Source organism: Cupressus sempervirens, chromosome 5 (genome assembly GCF_028749045.1).
Source record: "Cupressus sempervirens isolate cs-2001-9-10 chromosome 5, ASM2874904v1, whole genome shotgun sequence".
NCBI classification, from domain to species: domain Eukaryota; kingdom Viridiplantae; phylum Streptophyta; class Pinopsida; order Cupressales; family Cupressaceae; genus Cupressus; species Cupressus sempervirens.
This window is the reverse complement of record NC_143122.1, coordinates 302,762,875-302,776,698: the sequence shown is the minus strand read 5'-3', so window position 1 is coordinate 302,776,698 and position 13,824 is coordinate 302,762,875.

Genomic DNA, 13,824 nt, shown 5'->3' with positions numbered 1-13,824 from the left:
TTATCTAATTTCCATTATTATTTTGATAATTATTAATATTCTCATTTGATCATCATTTTTCTCTCTTGTGCTAGCTATTGAGATTCTTGGTCTTGGTGTTGAATTATTGCCTTAGAAAAATTCTTACACTCATTGGCTGAGGTATGACTATGCAAGGTGTGGGCTAATTCCTTCATGTAACTTCCTCATTGTCAGATCAAGGATAAGAAAGTGGGGTCACCTTGTTGCTTTTTAGAGTTTCACATTCTTTATGTCATTGGAAAAAGTAACATTGCACCACGTGTCCCTATGGGTTTGAGTTTCTTTGGTGGGTTGTCTTCTAACTATGCTTACATGTCAAATTCATGTTTAGTGGGCCACATGGTGAGAGGGTGATGAGTTGGATTAAGCTAGCGTATGGTAGGAATTTCATTAGTGGATCTTTTGATGTGTTGAGGTCATAGGCTAAATGTTCTTGTTTCTACCTCCTACCATCCTATGCAAACAAACCCATGGTGATCACTTTGTCGCTATGGGAGGTTACATGTTCTTTAGTCATAGTGAAAAAGAAAAAAAGTTGATGTGGTATGGTGGGCCCTTCCTTTTTGTGGGACATGGTGTGATGTGGACAAAGTGTAAGATAGGCTAGCAAAGGATGGAGTTTCTATTAGTTGGTAGACTAGTGAGATTGATGATTTTTCGAGACTATCAAATGGAGAAAGATTGATGTCTCTCACTTTTTTTCTATAGGAATTTTTTCAATTTTTAGTCACAGTGACATAGCAAGGCCTTGCCACATGTTTTGGTAGGTGTTGTTAGGTTGACATTGTAGTTAGAGCTAATAATATCATAAATTATCATGGTTAAATTTGAAGGTGGTGTGGTTAGTTAAACATGATATGATCAAACATGTGAAGACTCCATGAGGTGGCAAAAGGAAATAACATGGTTGATCCATATGGAAGTTTTCGATTGCATGACTACGTTGACCTACTAACATTTATGATTCATGAGCCAAAAATAGGGAAAGATTGGGTTATCTTGCATGACCTAATCTTTTTGATCAATTTCATCCACTCTAAAGTTAATGCCAAGTTTTAATGACATGGAGGACACTCTTCCTAGTATTTGATCATCCATTTTGGGGAGTTTTAGCATTTATCAGCACCATTTTTTCACTTTAAGGTTTTCTCTAGTTAGGGTTTCCATAATTTTTGCACCTCTATAAGTATACCAGATCATATCTTTTTAGACCACATTGATTGTTCCCTAAGCACGTAATGGTTGTAGTTGTGGAGTCACTTCAGTTGGAAATATCTCAGTTATGCCTAATCTATAAAGGAAGATTTTGTAGTCTTTGTAAGTGTTGATATTTCTCTAATTCTCTAGTATTGCTTCTATGCATACTACTATAATTTCTCATGTCTCTAAACCCTTGTAATCCTCTGCAGAGTCTTCTTTAGCCATTAACACACTGTGCAAGTTTTATTTGCCTTTTGCCTATATTCTACAATTTTCATGATTGTATCTACTTTTGTCATTTGAATGATATTAAGTGAAGTCTCTTATTATAGCATTCTTTTGTTTCCCAATCTACATGTGGTTGTTGAATTAAGCAAAGTTTGAATCTATATTCCTTGAGGTTATAACTAGTTAACTATGCATTTATGGATAGAGACAAGGTCAAACACTCTATTTTGGTGCATCATCCCCTTAGGTTAGAGCAGGTAGTTTTTTTTCATGCATTCCTTCTCCCTTTTCCTCTCCAAGTGTAGTTGGGTGCACCCTAATAGTAAAGGAAGCTAGCCTTCTCTAGTGACTCAACCTCATAGTTCAAGTCCCAAAACTTGGAGGTTGTTTCCATGTTTCATAAGGTTGTCCTTAGGTAAAAACTTTAGACAAGGGTGTAAAATTTTGTGACAACAATTTTTTATATGCCTGGTGGGACTATATTCAAGAATATTTCAAGTCCACTAGTGTCAAGAAGAAAAAACTTCATGATTATGTTGAAGGGATAGTATTGGCTTCAGTATTCAAGCCTTCAAGAGGCTCATTCTTCAAGTACTTGGTGACTCTAAGCTTCAAATACATCTAGTTTCAAACCTAGTTTTTGTGATTCATCTCCAAAGCTAAAACAAGGGCATCTTCTAGAGGTAAGTTTTTATGTCAAGAGCTTTCATTTTCCAATCCTAGAAGAAAAAATTCTAGAGTATCTTTATCACTAGTTAGGAGTATAGAGGAAATACATACACCTACAAGATTAATTTCCACTCCTGCTATTATTAGATCTCAACCTAGGTTGCCATTAGGTCAGATTAATAGACCGCTTGCTTATGTGGCTAGAGCTCATGCTTATGCCACCTTTAATGGTGGAAGTCTCCTTTTATTGGCCCAAAGACATGACATACTAATACCAATACTTAAAAGTATACCTAATTTTACTGGTGAAACTTCTATCTCTCCCTTAAAACACATTCAAGAGGTTGCAATTGTCTACAATATCCATGGTATTATAGAAGATGATGTAGCTATTAGACTTGTAGCTTCATCTTGAAAAAGGAAATCCCTACAATGGTACAGGGGTCTATCACATGGTTCTATAATGGATTGGGATGGGTTAGGAGTAGGATTATGTAAATAGTTTGAGAACAAAAGTGATTATTTGTCACTTTTAGAACAACTAACTACTATAAAAAGAGCCCCCCATGAATGTATGACTGATTTCAACTATAGATTTTAACAGACATGGGATTGAATACCTACTTCAGTGAAGCCTACCCCTAGTAATGCCTTCTTGCATTACCTCAAAATTTTTAATAGTGATATTTCCACTACAATCCAAATCGTGATAGGAGATACCTTACCTAATGCTTATGAAAAAGCAATAAGGGCAGAAAACATATTGATACAAGGAGGAAAGTTAGCTCCAAGACTTTCTATGCCTCTCTTCCCTAACATCCCAAATCACCAACCAACAATAGCCTCTATTCACACAACTTCGACATCACAACCCCTTGCTCTAGCCCCTCAAGCTTCCACATCTTCAAATGGAATGGATGAAATCAAGGAGATGATGTAGTCTATGATGTTGAACATAGATAAAATATTGCAAGGCCAAGAGAAGAATTTGGAGGATAGCTTCTCTATGATATCAAAATTGAGAAACAAAGTGGTAACTTTGGAAAGGTAGAAGGCTCAAGGTAATAAGGTTCCTCAATTGCAATATCAAACTTTGAAAAATGGTAGGCCTTCAAATCATAATTATGGGAATAATTATTTTGATTAGAGTAGGAAGAATAGTTGTTTCTCTACTTCAAATTCAAATCAAAGTAGGGCCATAGTCCCTCAAAACAATATGGCTCAAGACAAATATTTTTGTCCCTCCTACAATTACTCTTATGCCTATTGTATGAGTCAAAAGGTTGAATCATATTTAGCTTTGACCACCCAAGAGCCTATAGTAGGATAGTCATATAATGAGAACCAACCCAAAGATGCCTCAAATATGCAAAAATAGAGTGATATCTCCTTCATGAATCATTATGTGGAGGAGCATTGTAATGTAAACTAGGATTTCATTGCTCACAACACTATGAGAAAAAGAAGAGCTATTTAAGATGCTACCCTTCCTCCCCCTAATCAAGCTTCAACATCAAATGTAGTACTTCATGTACAAGTAGTGACTGATCAATCCAATGCTCCTCAACAACAAAGATAGAATAATAATAGAGGAGATATGAATGGACCCCAAGTTGATCCAACTCAACCCCCTATAGTTCCCAAGGCTTCTACCAAAACACCTAATGCCTTATTCAATGTGGTAGAGAAAATGAGGAATAGAAATGTGAATATTTCCATGTGAGATGTTGTTGCTACTATACCCATGCAAAAGAGGTTGTTGTAGCAATAATTAGAAAATATTGAACCAAAGGATCAACCACCTAGCATGGAAAGTGCCACAAGTCTAGTACAACCATCAACAGAGGTAGAAACAAGTAAAAATTTAGACCTCCTCCATTTATGTTTCTCTAATAATAGGGGACAAATTAGTCAACAATTGCATGATTGATTCAAGGGCTAGTAGTTTAGTGATGCCTAAGTGTGTCACTGATGCTTTAGAAATGAAGTATGAGCCCATTGTTAGGGATGTATTACAGTTGGATGGTAGTACTATCAAGACTATAGCGATCCTTAGGAATGTTGAAATGGCCCTACATGCATGACCTAGTTGACTATAACTCAAGATATGTCAGTTTTTGAGGTCAAACTACACTTTTTTATTTGTCTTTCAAGAGATTTCACTACACAATAGGTGGTTACATATCTTCTAATTGGTCATACATGTTTTTTAGAACAAGATATGGAACACAAGGATTCAATCAGAGCAAAGCCTCTAGCCTTCCATAATATTGAGCACTAAACCCCTAATCTCATAAATATGAATTGTACTATCCTATAGATAGATGAGAATGATATAGTAAATGAGCCAGCCACTTCTCTAGCTAAGATAACTAATTTTCTCTTAGATGAATGGTCTAATGCATATCAATTTGATCCCATGTCAAAAACTCTTGAGACAAGTCTTGGTACATATTATGTGTCACAAAAGGATGCTCGTGTCCCTAACCTTATGAAGTCCAAAGAAGATATGACTGGGATGTGTAGTATGTATTTTGATGGATCAAGGAATAGGTTTGGTGTGATTTTGATCTCTCCTACACAAGTTACTACTTTTCCTATAGGCTCCAATTCAGTTGTACCAATAATGTGGCCAAGTATAAATCCTTGATTCAAGGTCTTTTACTTGCTCAAAAAAGAGGAAACCAAGCATTAGGTATATATGGAGATAGTGAATTTGTGGTCAATCAAGTAATAAATTAGAATATCACTAAGAATGGTTTGCTCAAGTCTTACAAACATACAGTATGAGATTTGCTTCAAAGTTTCAATGCATTTGATATTTAGAGCATCCCTAGAAAAGAGAATAGACATGCTAATAGACTTGCAGTAGTAGGTGCATCTTATGATATCCCAATGAAACTTGAAGCTAAGAAGAAGAAACAAATCAAAGAGGTAGTAAGGCCTGATATCCCTAATAATAATACCAATTGGAAATTTTTTGAGTCTAATGCACAAATTGTAATTTTCTTGCAGAATGATGTAGAATTCTTAGAAAGAAACCAATCTAGGTTGCATGGCTAGTATGGAGATTAGATCATCAATCTTAGTTCCAACAAGTTTCCTAAGGATCTTATTACATTAGAGAATGTATTCAACCCCGATAACAAAGCAAGAAATAGAAGCATGAACCTAGCTGTTGATAAAGATGATTATACACTAGTTGTGGTTGTTGATGGGGAGACATTAAACATGGGGAAGGTATGTTCTAAAATTGAGAAAAATAATTTCATTCATCTATGTCAAGAATTTAATGATATATTTTCTTGGACATATGATGATTTAAAAAGTTTTGACCCAAGCCTATTTTAACATATCATAGATTTAGTAGAAAGTGCCGAAAATAGTAAGACAAAAATAGAGGTTGGTGAATCCTAGGATTCAACCATTAATGAAAAAGGAGCTACCCAAGTTGATTGAGGCTAATATAATTTTCCCTATCAAGCACTCATCATGGGTAGCAAACATTGTCTCTATTAGGAAGAAGTATGGAGAAATTAGATTATGTGTGGATTTTAGGGATCTTAACCAAGCTTCCCTTAAAGATCACCATCCCCTTCCTTTCATGGAGTAGATATTATCTAAGGTTAGTGGTTTTAGAGAGGTTCTCATTTCTTGATGGATTCTCTAGTAACAATCAAGTTTTGGTCAAGGAGTCTGACAAATACAAGACTGCATTCACCACCAAATGGGGCACCTATGCTTATATCAAAATGCCTTTTGGGCTAATAAATGTAGGTGCCACATTTCAAAAAACAATGGAGATGGCCTTCAAAAACATGATTGAAAATTTTGTATTGGTTTACCTTGATGATATCACATTATATTCAAAAGATATGGCAGATCATTTTGGTCATCTCAAATAAGTGTTCATAAGGTGTAGAGAGTTTGGGGCATCTTTGAATCCATGTAAGTGTGTCTTTGCTACTAATAAAGGAAAATTGTTGGGACCCATTGTATCTAAAGATGGGTTGACCATTGATCCAGAAAGAACAAAGTCAATACTTGCCCTTCCCCTTCCTAGTCATAAGAAGAGTTTGCAAAGTTTTCTTGGTAGAATAAATTTTGTGAGAAGGTTTATCCCTAATTTAGCTACCATGGTGAAACCTCTTACAGCCATGCTTAAAAATAATATAGTGTTTATATGGACCAAGGAAGGGAAGGTAAGTCTTGAAGAGATCAAAGCAGCCATAGCCTTAGCCCCTACCCTCATCAACCCAAATTTTGAGAAAGATTTTGTTCTTTATACCTTAGGTGGTGAGTTAAGAAAAAATGTTGTCTTGACTCAAGAAAATGATAAGAATGAAGAACAATCCATTGCCTTATTTACTGAAGGGCTTAAGGAATATGAAGACAAATACAATTATGTATAAAAGAAATCCCTTGTAGTCATAAGAGCTTTGAAGAAATTTAGGCACCTTCTGTCTCACAACAAGATCCATTTGTTAGTGCCCCATGCCAATGTGAAAGATTTTCTTCTAAGAAAAGATATTAGTGAGAAGAGAGCTAGATGGATCACTAAGGTAATGGAGTATGATGTTGACATCTAGATTACCAAGTTGGTAACGGGAAAGGGATTGTGCCAATAGATGATCTCATATTAGGTTAGATGAAGAAGTTGTCTTGATATTGATAGAGTAGCAAGAAGTAAGGAATGATAACCCAAAGAGTTGGATGGATGACATAAGGACCTTCTTAATAGGAAATGGATATCCTCAATGGTTAGATAAGGCTAAAATGAGGGAAATTAGATTACAATCAATCCCCTATGCTATAGTTTATGGTATCCTTTTCAGGAGAGATTTCAATAGAGTCCTATTAATATACATTGATACAAACAAAGCTAAAAGAATGATCAAAGAGCTTCATGATGGTTCTTATGATGGCCACTTCTTAGTAAGGACAACTATAATGAAGATTATGAGAGCTAGTTACTATTGGCCATCCATGTTCCATGATTGTCATAGATATGTGAGGAAGTATGAAAAATGTGCCTTCTTCTCTGGTAAATAAAGATTTGCAGCTCTTCCTCTTCATCCATTTAGGTGGATTAGGCTTTTTCTCAATGAGGATTGGATTTCATAGGCCCTATCAACCCTCCTTATAGCTTTGGTCACAAATGGATCCTAGCTGCTATGGATTACTTCACCAGATAGACAGAGATAGTTACCTTGTAGGATGCCACAAAATATTTAGTTGTTGAATTCCTTGATAGAATTATTACCAGGTTTGGTGCCCCTTCAACCATTATTTCAAATAATGCAAAATATTTTGTAGGAGCCTAGATTTTTGCATGGGAAGTTGATCATAATATCTACTTGAGCACATACTCAAACTATTATCCTTAGAGAGATGGATTGGTTGAATCATCTAATGAAAACCTTATCAAGGTTATGAAGAGGACTATAGAGGAAAAGTAGAGGTGTTGGCATCAAAAGTTAAGGACAAAACTATGGGCTAATAGAATAATGCCTAAGAGAGAAATTAGACACTCACCCTTTATGTTGGTTTATGGCAAGGAAATAAGACTTCCAATTTGACTAGAATTCCCATCTCTAGAACTAGTTCATCAGTTGGAACTAATTGAAAATGATGCCATGATAGTAATAATGGTAGAATTGATGGAGTTAGAAGAGAAAAGGAAATAGGCCATGCAAACTCTAGAAACACATCAACAACAAGGAAAAAAGAGCTTTGATAGGAAGGTCACGTTTAGAATCTTCAGAGAGGGTGACCTGGTGTTAAAATGGGATGAAAATAGGAAAAAACTAGGGAGGCACTCAAAATTTGATACACTACAAAGTGGTCCCTATGTGGTTATAAGTTAAAAACATGCCAATACTTTCCAGTTACATAGACCTAATGGAGAAATTTTGCCCATTCTAGTTAATAGGATATATCTCAAACCCTATTTTTGAGATGCAATGATGTTCATGTATATAGTTAGGTTAGTTTCCTTCTTGTGATTTCCTATTTTCCAAGAAGTGCATGAGCACATGTGTTTTGTAGAGGTTGTAGAGGATTTTGGTTCTTGGTTTTAGTTACAGAGAGATAGTTTGGAGGTTCCTGCGTATGTTTTCTATGATTTTAAGATTTTTAATTGGGTAGATTCTCATCATTTCTATGACTTTGCTATCCAATGGATGCACAGACTCCTGGTCTACGCATAGCTAGCTTGCACCCCCTGTAAGTCACCAAATGTTTTGGTAATTTTTGCCTTCCTGCCAAATTTCCAAATTTTAATTTGGACATAGTAACGTTTGCATATTTAAAATTTAAATAAAGTGGCACAAAAATACTTCATGTTAAACTTTAGGTTATAATTTTTCTCCTAAGTGACTGTGCACTTTAATATTTTTGTGGGCCCACATGTTCCATCCACCATTAGATTGAGGATCATCTATGGTCATTTCTTTGTCACTATGTGGAGTTGTACAACCTTTTATTTCATGTGACATAGTGATAGCTTGGTGGATACTTCCCTATCAGAACAACTAGGAAATTGTCAAATCACATCAACATTTTTTTGGCTTTTCATTGACTAGGGTATGGTTGTGCAGGGTGTGGGCTAGTTCCTTCATGAAACTTCTCTGTTATTAGATCAAGTATCATCAAGGGTGGTCATCTTGTCACTTCATAGAGTTACACATTCTTTATGTCATGCAACAAAGTGACATTGCGCCATGTGTCTCCATGATCTAAGTTTCTTTGGTGGGTCGTCTTTCAACTGTGCTAACATGTCAAATTTGTGTTAAGTGGGCCACAAGATGATAGGGTGATGAGTTGGATTGAGCTAGCATATAGTAGGAATTTCACTGGCCAAGCTTATGATGTGTTGAAGTCAAGGGCCATATCTTCTTGTTAATGTGATATGGTGGGCCCTTCCTTTTTGTGGGTCATGATGTGATGTGGATGAGGTTTTAAACAAGTTGGCAAAGGACCAAGTTTCTATTGGTTGGTACACCAACAAGATTAATGATTTTTTGGGACTATCAAATGGAGGAAGATCGATGTCTCTCACTTTGTTGCTAGAGGAAGTTGCTCAATTTTTATTCATAGTAGCAGAACAAGGTCTTGCCACGTGTCCTAGTAGGTGTAGTTAGGTTGACATTGCAGTTAGAGATAGCAATATTGTAAATCATCATGATTAATTTTGAAGGTACTACAGTTAGTTAAACATGATATGGTCAAACATGTGAAGACTCCATGAGGTGGCAAAAGGAAATAACATAATTAGTCCATATGGAGGTTTATGGTTGCATGACTAAGTTGACCTACTGAACTTGTTGATTCTTGAGCCAGAAATGGGGAAAGATGGGGTTTTCTTGCATGAGCTAATATTTTTTTTATCAATGTCAACCCCTCTAGAGTTAATGCTAAGTTTAACAGTATAGAGATCACTCTTCCCACTATCCGATCATCCATTTTGAGGAGTTTTAGCATTGATTGGCATAACTTTTTCACTTTAAGGTTTTCTCCAATCATGGTTTCCATGATTTTCATTCCTCTATAAGTGTACTAGATTAGATCTTTTTAGATCACCATGATTGTTCCCTAAGCACTTAAGGGTAGTAGTTGTGGAGTCACTTCAATTGGAAATATCTTAGTAATGCCAGAGCTATAAAGGTAGATTTTGTATTCTTTGTAAGGGTTGATCTTTCTCTAATTCTTTAGTATTGCATACTACTATAATTTCTCATGCCTCTGAACCATTGTAATCCACTGCCAAGTCTTCTTTATCCATTAACACACTGTGCAAGATGTATTTGCTTCTAGTTAATGTCTTTTGCCTATATTCTTCAATTGGCATGATTGTATCTACTTTTTGAATTTGGATGATATTAAGTGAAGTATCTTCCTATAGCATTCTTTTGTTGTCTGATCTACATGTGGTTTCTAAATTAAACAAAGTTTGAATCTATATTCTTTGAGGTTATAACGGGTTAACTGTGCAATTATGGGTAGAGACAAGGTCAAACACTTTATTTTGGTGCATCACCCCCTTAGGTTAGAGTAGGTAGATTTTTTGTCATGCATTCTTGCTCCCTTTTCCTCTCCAAGTGTAGTTAGGTGCACCCTGATAGTAAAGGAAGTCAGCCTTCTCTAGAGACTCAATCTCATAGTTCAAGTCCCATATCTTGGAGGTTGTTTCTATGTTTCACAAGGTTGTCCTTAGGTAAAAAATTTATACAAGGGTGCAAACTTTTGTGACAATAGTTCCCTCTACTCCTTTGGGTTTTTGTATTCCAAAGGATGCATGGGTTGGTAAGAAGATGAGTTATTATTTTTTCAAAACCTTTGGTTGTGAAGAATTTGCACATATAGATTTTGAAAAATAGAACCAAGCTGGAAGCTAAGTCAAAAAAATATGTATTTGTTGGATATGGCATTGACGAATTTGGTTATAGGATTTGAGATTTTTAAAATTGTATAATTATAAAAAGTAGGGATGTCTTATTCAATGACAAAGTGTTGTGCAAAGATCTGTTGTAGTAGCATGAGAAGAAAGAAAATGATTATGTAGTGTTGGATGATATTCAAAAAGATGTTGTTCCAATAATTCCTCATGATTGTCAACAACTGCAACAACAAATACCACACATCCCAGTGAGTGTTAGATGGTCAACAAGGCTAATTAGACTTCTAAAAGGATTTTCTCCTTTGTATTCTATTTTACTTACTGGTGATGGTGAACCTGAATGTTATGATGAAGTTGTGCAGGTGGATACAAAGATTCAGTGTGAGTCTACAATGCAAGAACAAATGTACTCTTTATTGAGAAATAAGACATGGGATTTATGTAAGTTACTTGTAGGTAAAAGGTCTTTAAAAAATAAATGGATTTATAGGTTAAAAGAAGAGGATAGAAGTAAAAAAAGATTTAAAGCTAGGTTATTGGTAAAAAGATTTACACAGAAAAAGGGCATTGATTTTGATGAAATGTTTTTCTCCTGTTGTTAAAATAACTTCTATTCATACTACTTTAAGATTGTGGCTACTGAATATTTGCATTTGGAGTAGCTTGATGTTAAAAAAACATTTCTTCATGGTGATTTGGAAGAAGATATATATGGCATAGCCACAGGGATTTGAGTTCCAAGGTAAGGATAACTTAGTGTATAGATTACATAAAATTTTATATGGCTTGAAGTAAGCACCTCAGTAATGGTATTTGAAATTTGATAGTTTTGTGCATGAACACAGATATAGAAGGTGTCATTTAGATCATTGTGTTTTTTTAAGAGGTCAGATGATGACAACTACATTATTTTATGTTTATATGTTGATAATTTGCTTGTAATTGGTTCTAACATGGATCACATTAAGGGGTTAAAAGAATAATTGGCATATTCATTTGGTATGAAGGATTTGGGGGCATTAAAGAAAATCCTTGGTATGAAAATTTGGAGAGATAAGAAAAACACAAGATTGAGATTATCTCAAGTTGATTGTCTTTTGAAGGTGTTACAACATTTCTCTATGGAGAATGCTAAAGTTTTCAGTACACCTTTACTTGGTCATTTGAAATTGACTAAGGAGATGTGTCCAAAGACACAAGAAGAGGAAGATAAAATATCCAAGGTACCTTATGCTTCAGCTATAGGAAGCTTGATATATGCTATGGTATGTACAAGGCCAAATATTGCACATGCAGTGGGATTCATTAGTATGTATATGAGTCATCAATGATTTGAGCATTGGGATGCAATTAAATACATTCTTAGATATTCGAGAGGAACATCCAGTAAGTGTTTACATTTTGGGGACTCTACTAGTTATTTACAGTTGACTTAGATTTGGCAGAGCATATTAATACCAAGTAGAATACTAAAGGTTATGTATTTAATATTGGTGGGGTAGTAGTGAGCTGGGTTTCTCAGTTGCAAAGGTTAATGCTTTATCCAATACAGAGTTAGAGTATGTTGCTACTATAGAGGCAGAAAAGGAGATGATATGGCTTTAGTTCTTATTGAAAAATTGGGATACCTACAAAGGCATAATTATTTTTTCATAGATAGCTAGAGTGTCATTCATATTGCAAATAATTTTGCTCTGCATTCAAAGACAACACATACAATTGCAATACCATTTCATTTGGTCATTTTTGGATGATGGGTAGTCAAAGCTAGATAATATGTAGTCAAAGCTAGATAATATGCATACATATGATAATCCAATAGATATGTTTACCAAGGTGACAACAAGGGAGAAGTTGAACTCCTCTTCAACTTTGTTTGGTCTTTTAGAATGAATAGAATAAAAGAGTAGAAAACTCTAGGGTGGTTTGATATTCTAGTGGGAGCTACAAGTTTAATAGTGCTATGATTAGTCTCCAAGTGAGAGGTTATTTTTATGGAGTGTGATCATTATCCAAGTGGGAGATCGTTGTGATATGGAGCGTAATTAGACTCAAAGGTTTATTTGACATAGTTTCTCCCTAGACTATTTCTATGGAAGTTTGGGGGCAATGCCTCAAGAATGATCCCTATCATAGTATGGGGTGGGGTTGAGGGGTAACACCACCGTAGGGGTTTACCCCCAAAGCCAAAAATGACCTTATATTGTAAAAATGTTGGCTACTATTTTTTCTATTGGATGACTTATTCTAGCCTTATTTTTGTAAGAAACAAAAGGCTTAGGGTTAGGGATTTTGTAATGTATGGTGATATTGTAGCCTCTTGTGGTGGTATTGAGTTGTAAGGGATTATGGATTGTAGTCACTAGATAATAGTAATATTGGACTTGTTGTTGGTGGACATAGCCCAAAGATTGGGTGAACCACATTAAATATTTTTCTTGTGTTCTCTTCTATGTGATCTATTATTTTCCAATATTGGTTATATTTGCATGTAACTATTACTTACGTCTGAGGTTAATCCTAACACATCCTCATTCTCAAGTAATTATAGATTCTCATTCTCAACTTCATTTGGAGTCTAAAATACCTCTTGTCTAGAAGCTAAAGGGATTTGAAATGCTTCCTTTCTTTTTTCAATCTTCCCTAGTTTCTCTAGTCAAATAGGTTTCATCTCATTGAAGATAACACTTCTATTGTACAACACCTTTTCAGTGAGAGGGGTCCACAATTTTTATCCCTTCACACCAATACTGTACCCAATAAAGATACACTTCACTGCTTTGTTATCCAATTTTAACCTATTGACTTCAGGTACATGTGAGCATACACTTCACAACTGAAGACACACAAATGTCTTAATGAGGGCTTCTTACCAAACCATGCTTCCATAGCTGTCATATCAACTAGCACTACTGTAGGAGAATAGTTCAACAAGTAACATGATGTTGCCACTACTTTGGCCCAAAAATTATGTTCAAGACCAACACTTCCCATCATGTTCCTTTCTCTCTCCATCAATAATCGATTCACCCTTTCTACTTCTCTATTTTTTCATAGAGTATAAGGTTTCATCTTATGCCTCTTGATGTCATGATCTCCACAAAAAATTTTGAAATCTATAGTGCAAAACTTAACACTGTTATCTCTCCTTAAACATTTAATCTTTCTCACAGTCTAGTTTAATCCTTAAATATTAAACATTTAATCATTAACCATTGTATAGTTCATATTTTGAGAACCACTCTTTGTGAGATGTCATGTGGAATGATTCTCCTGAATCCACCAATCATACGTTATCAGATGTAGGC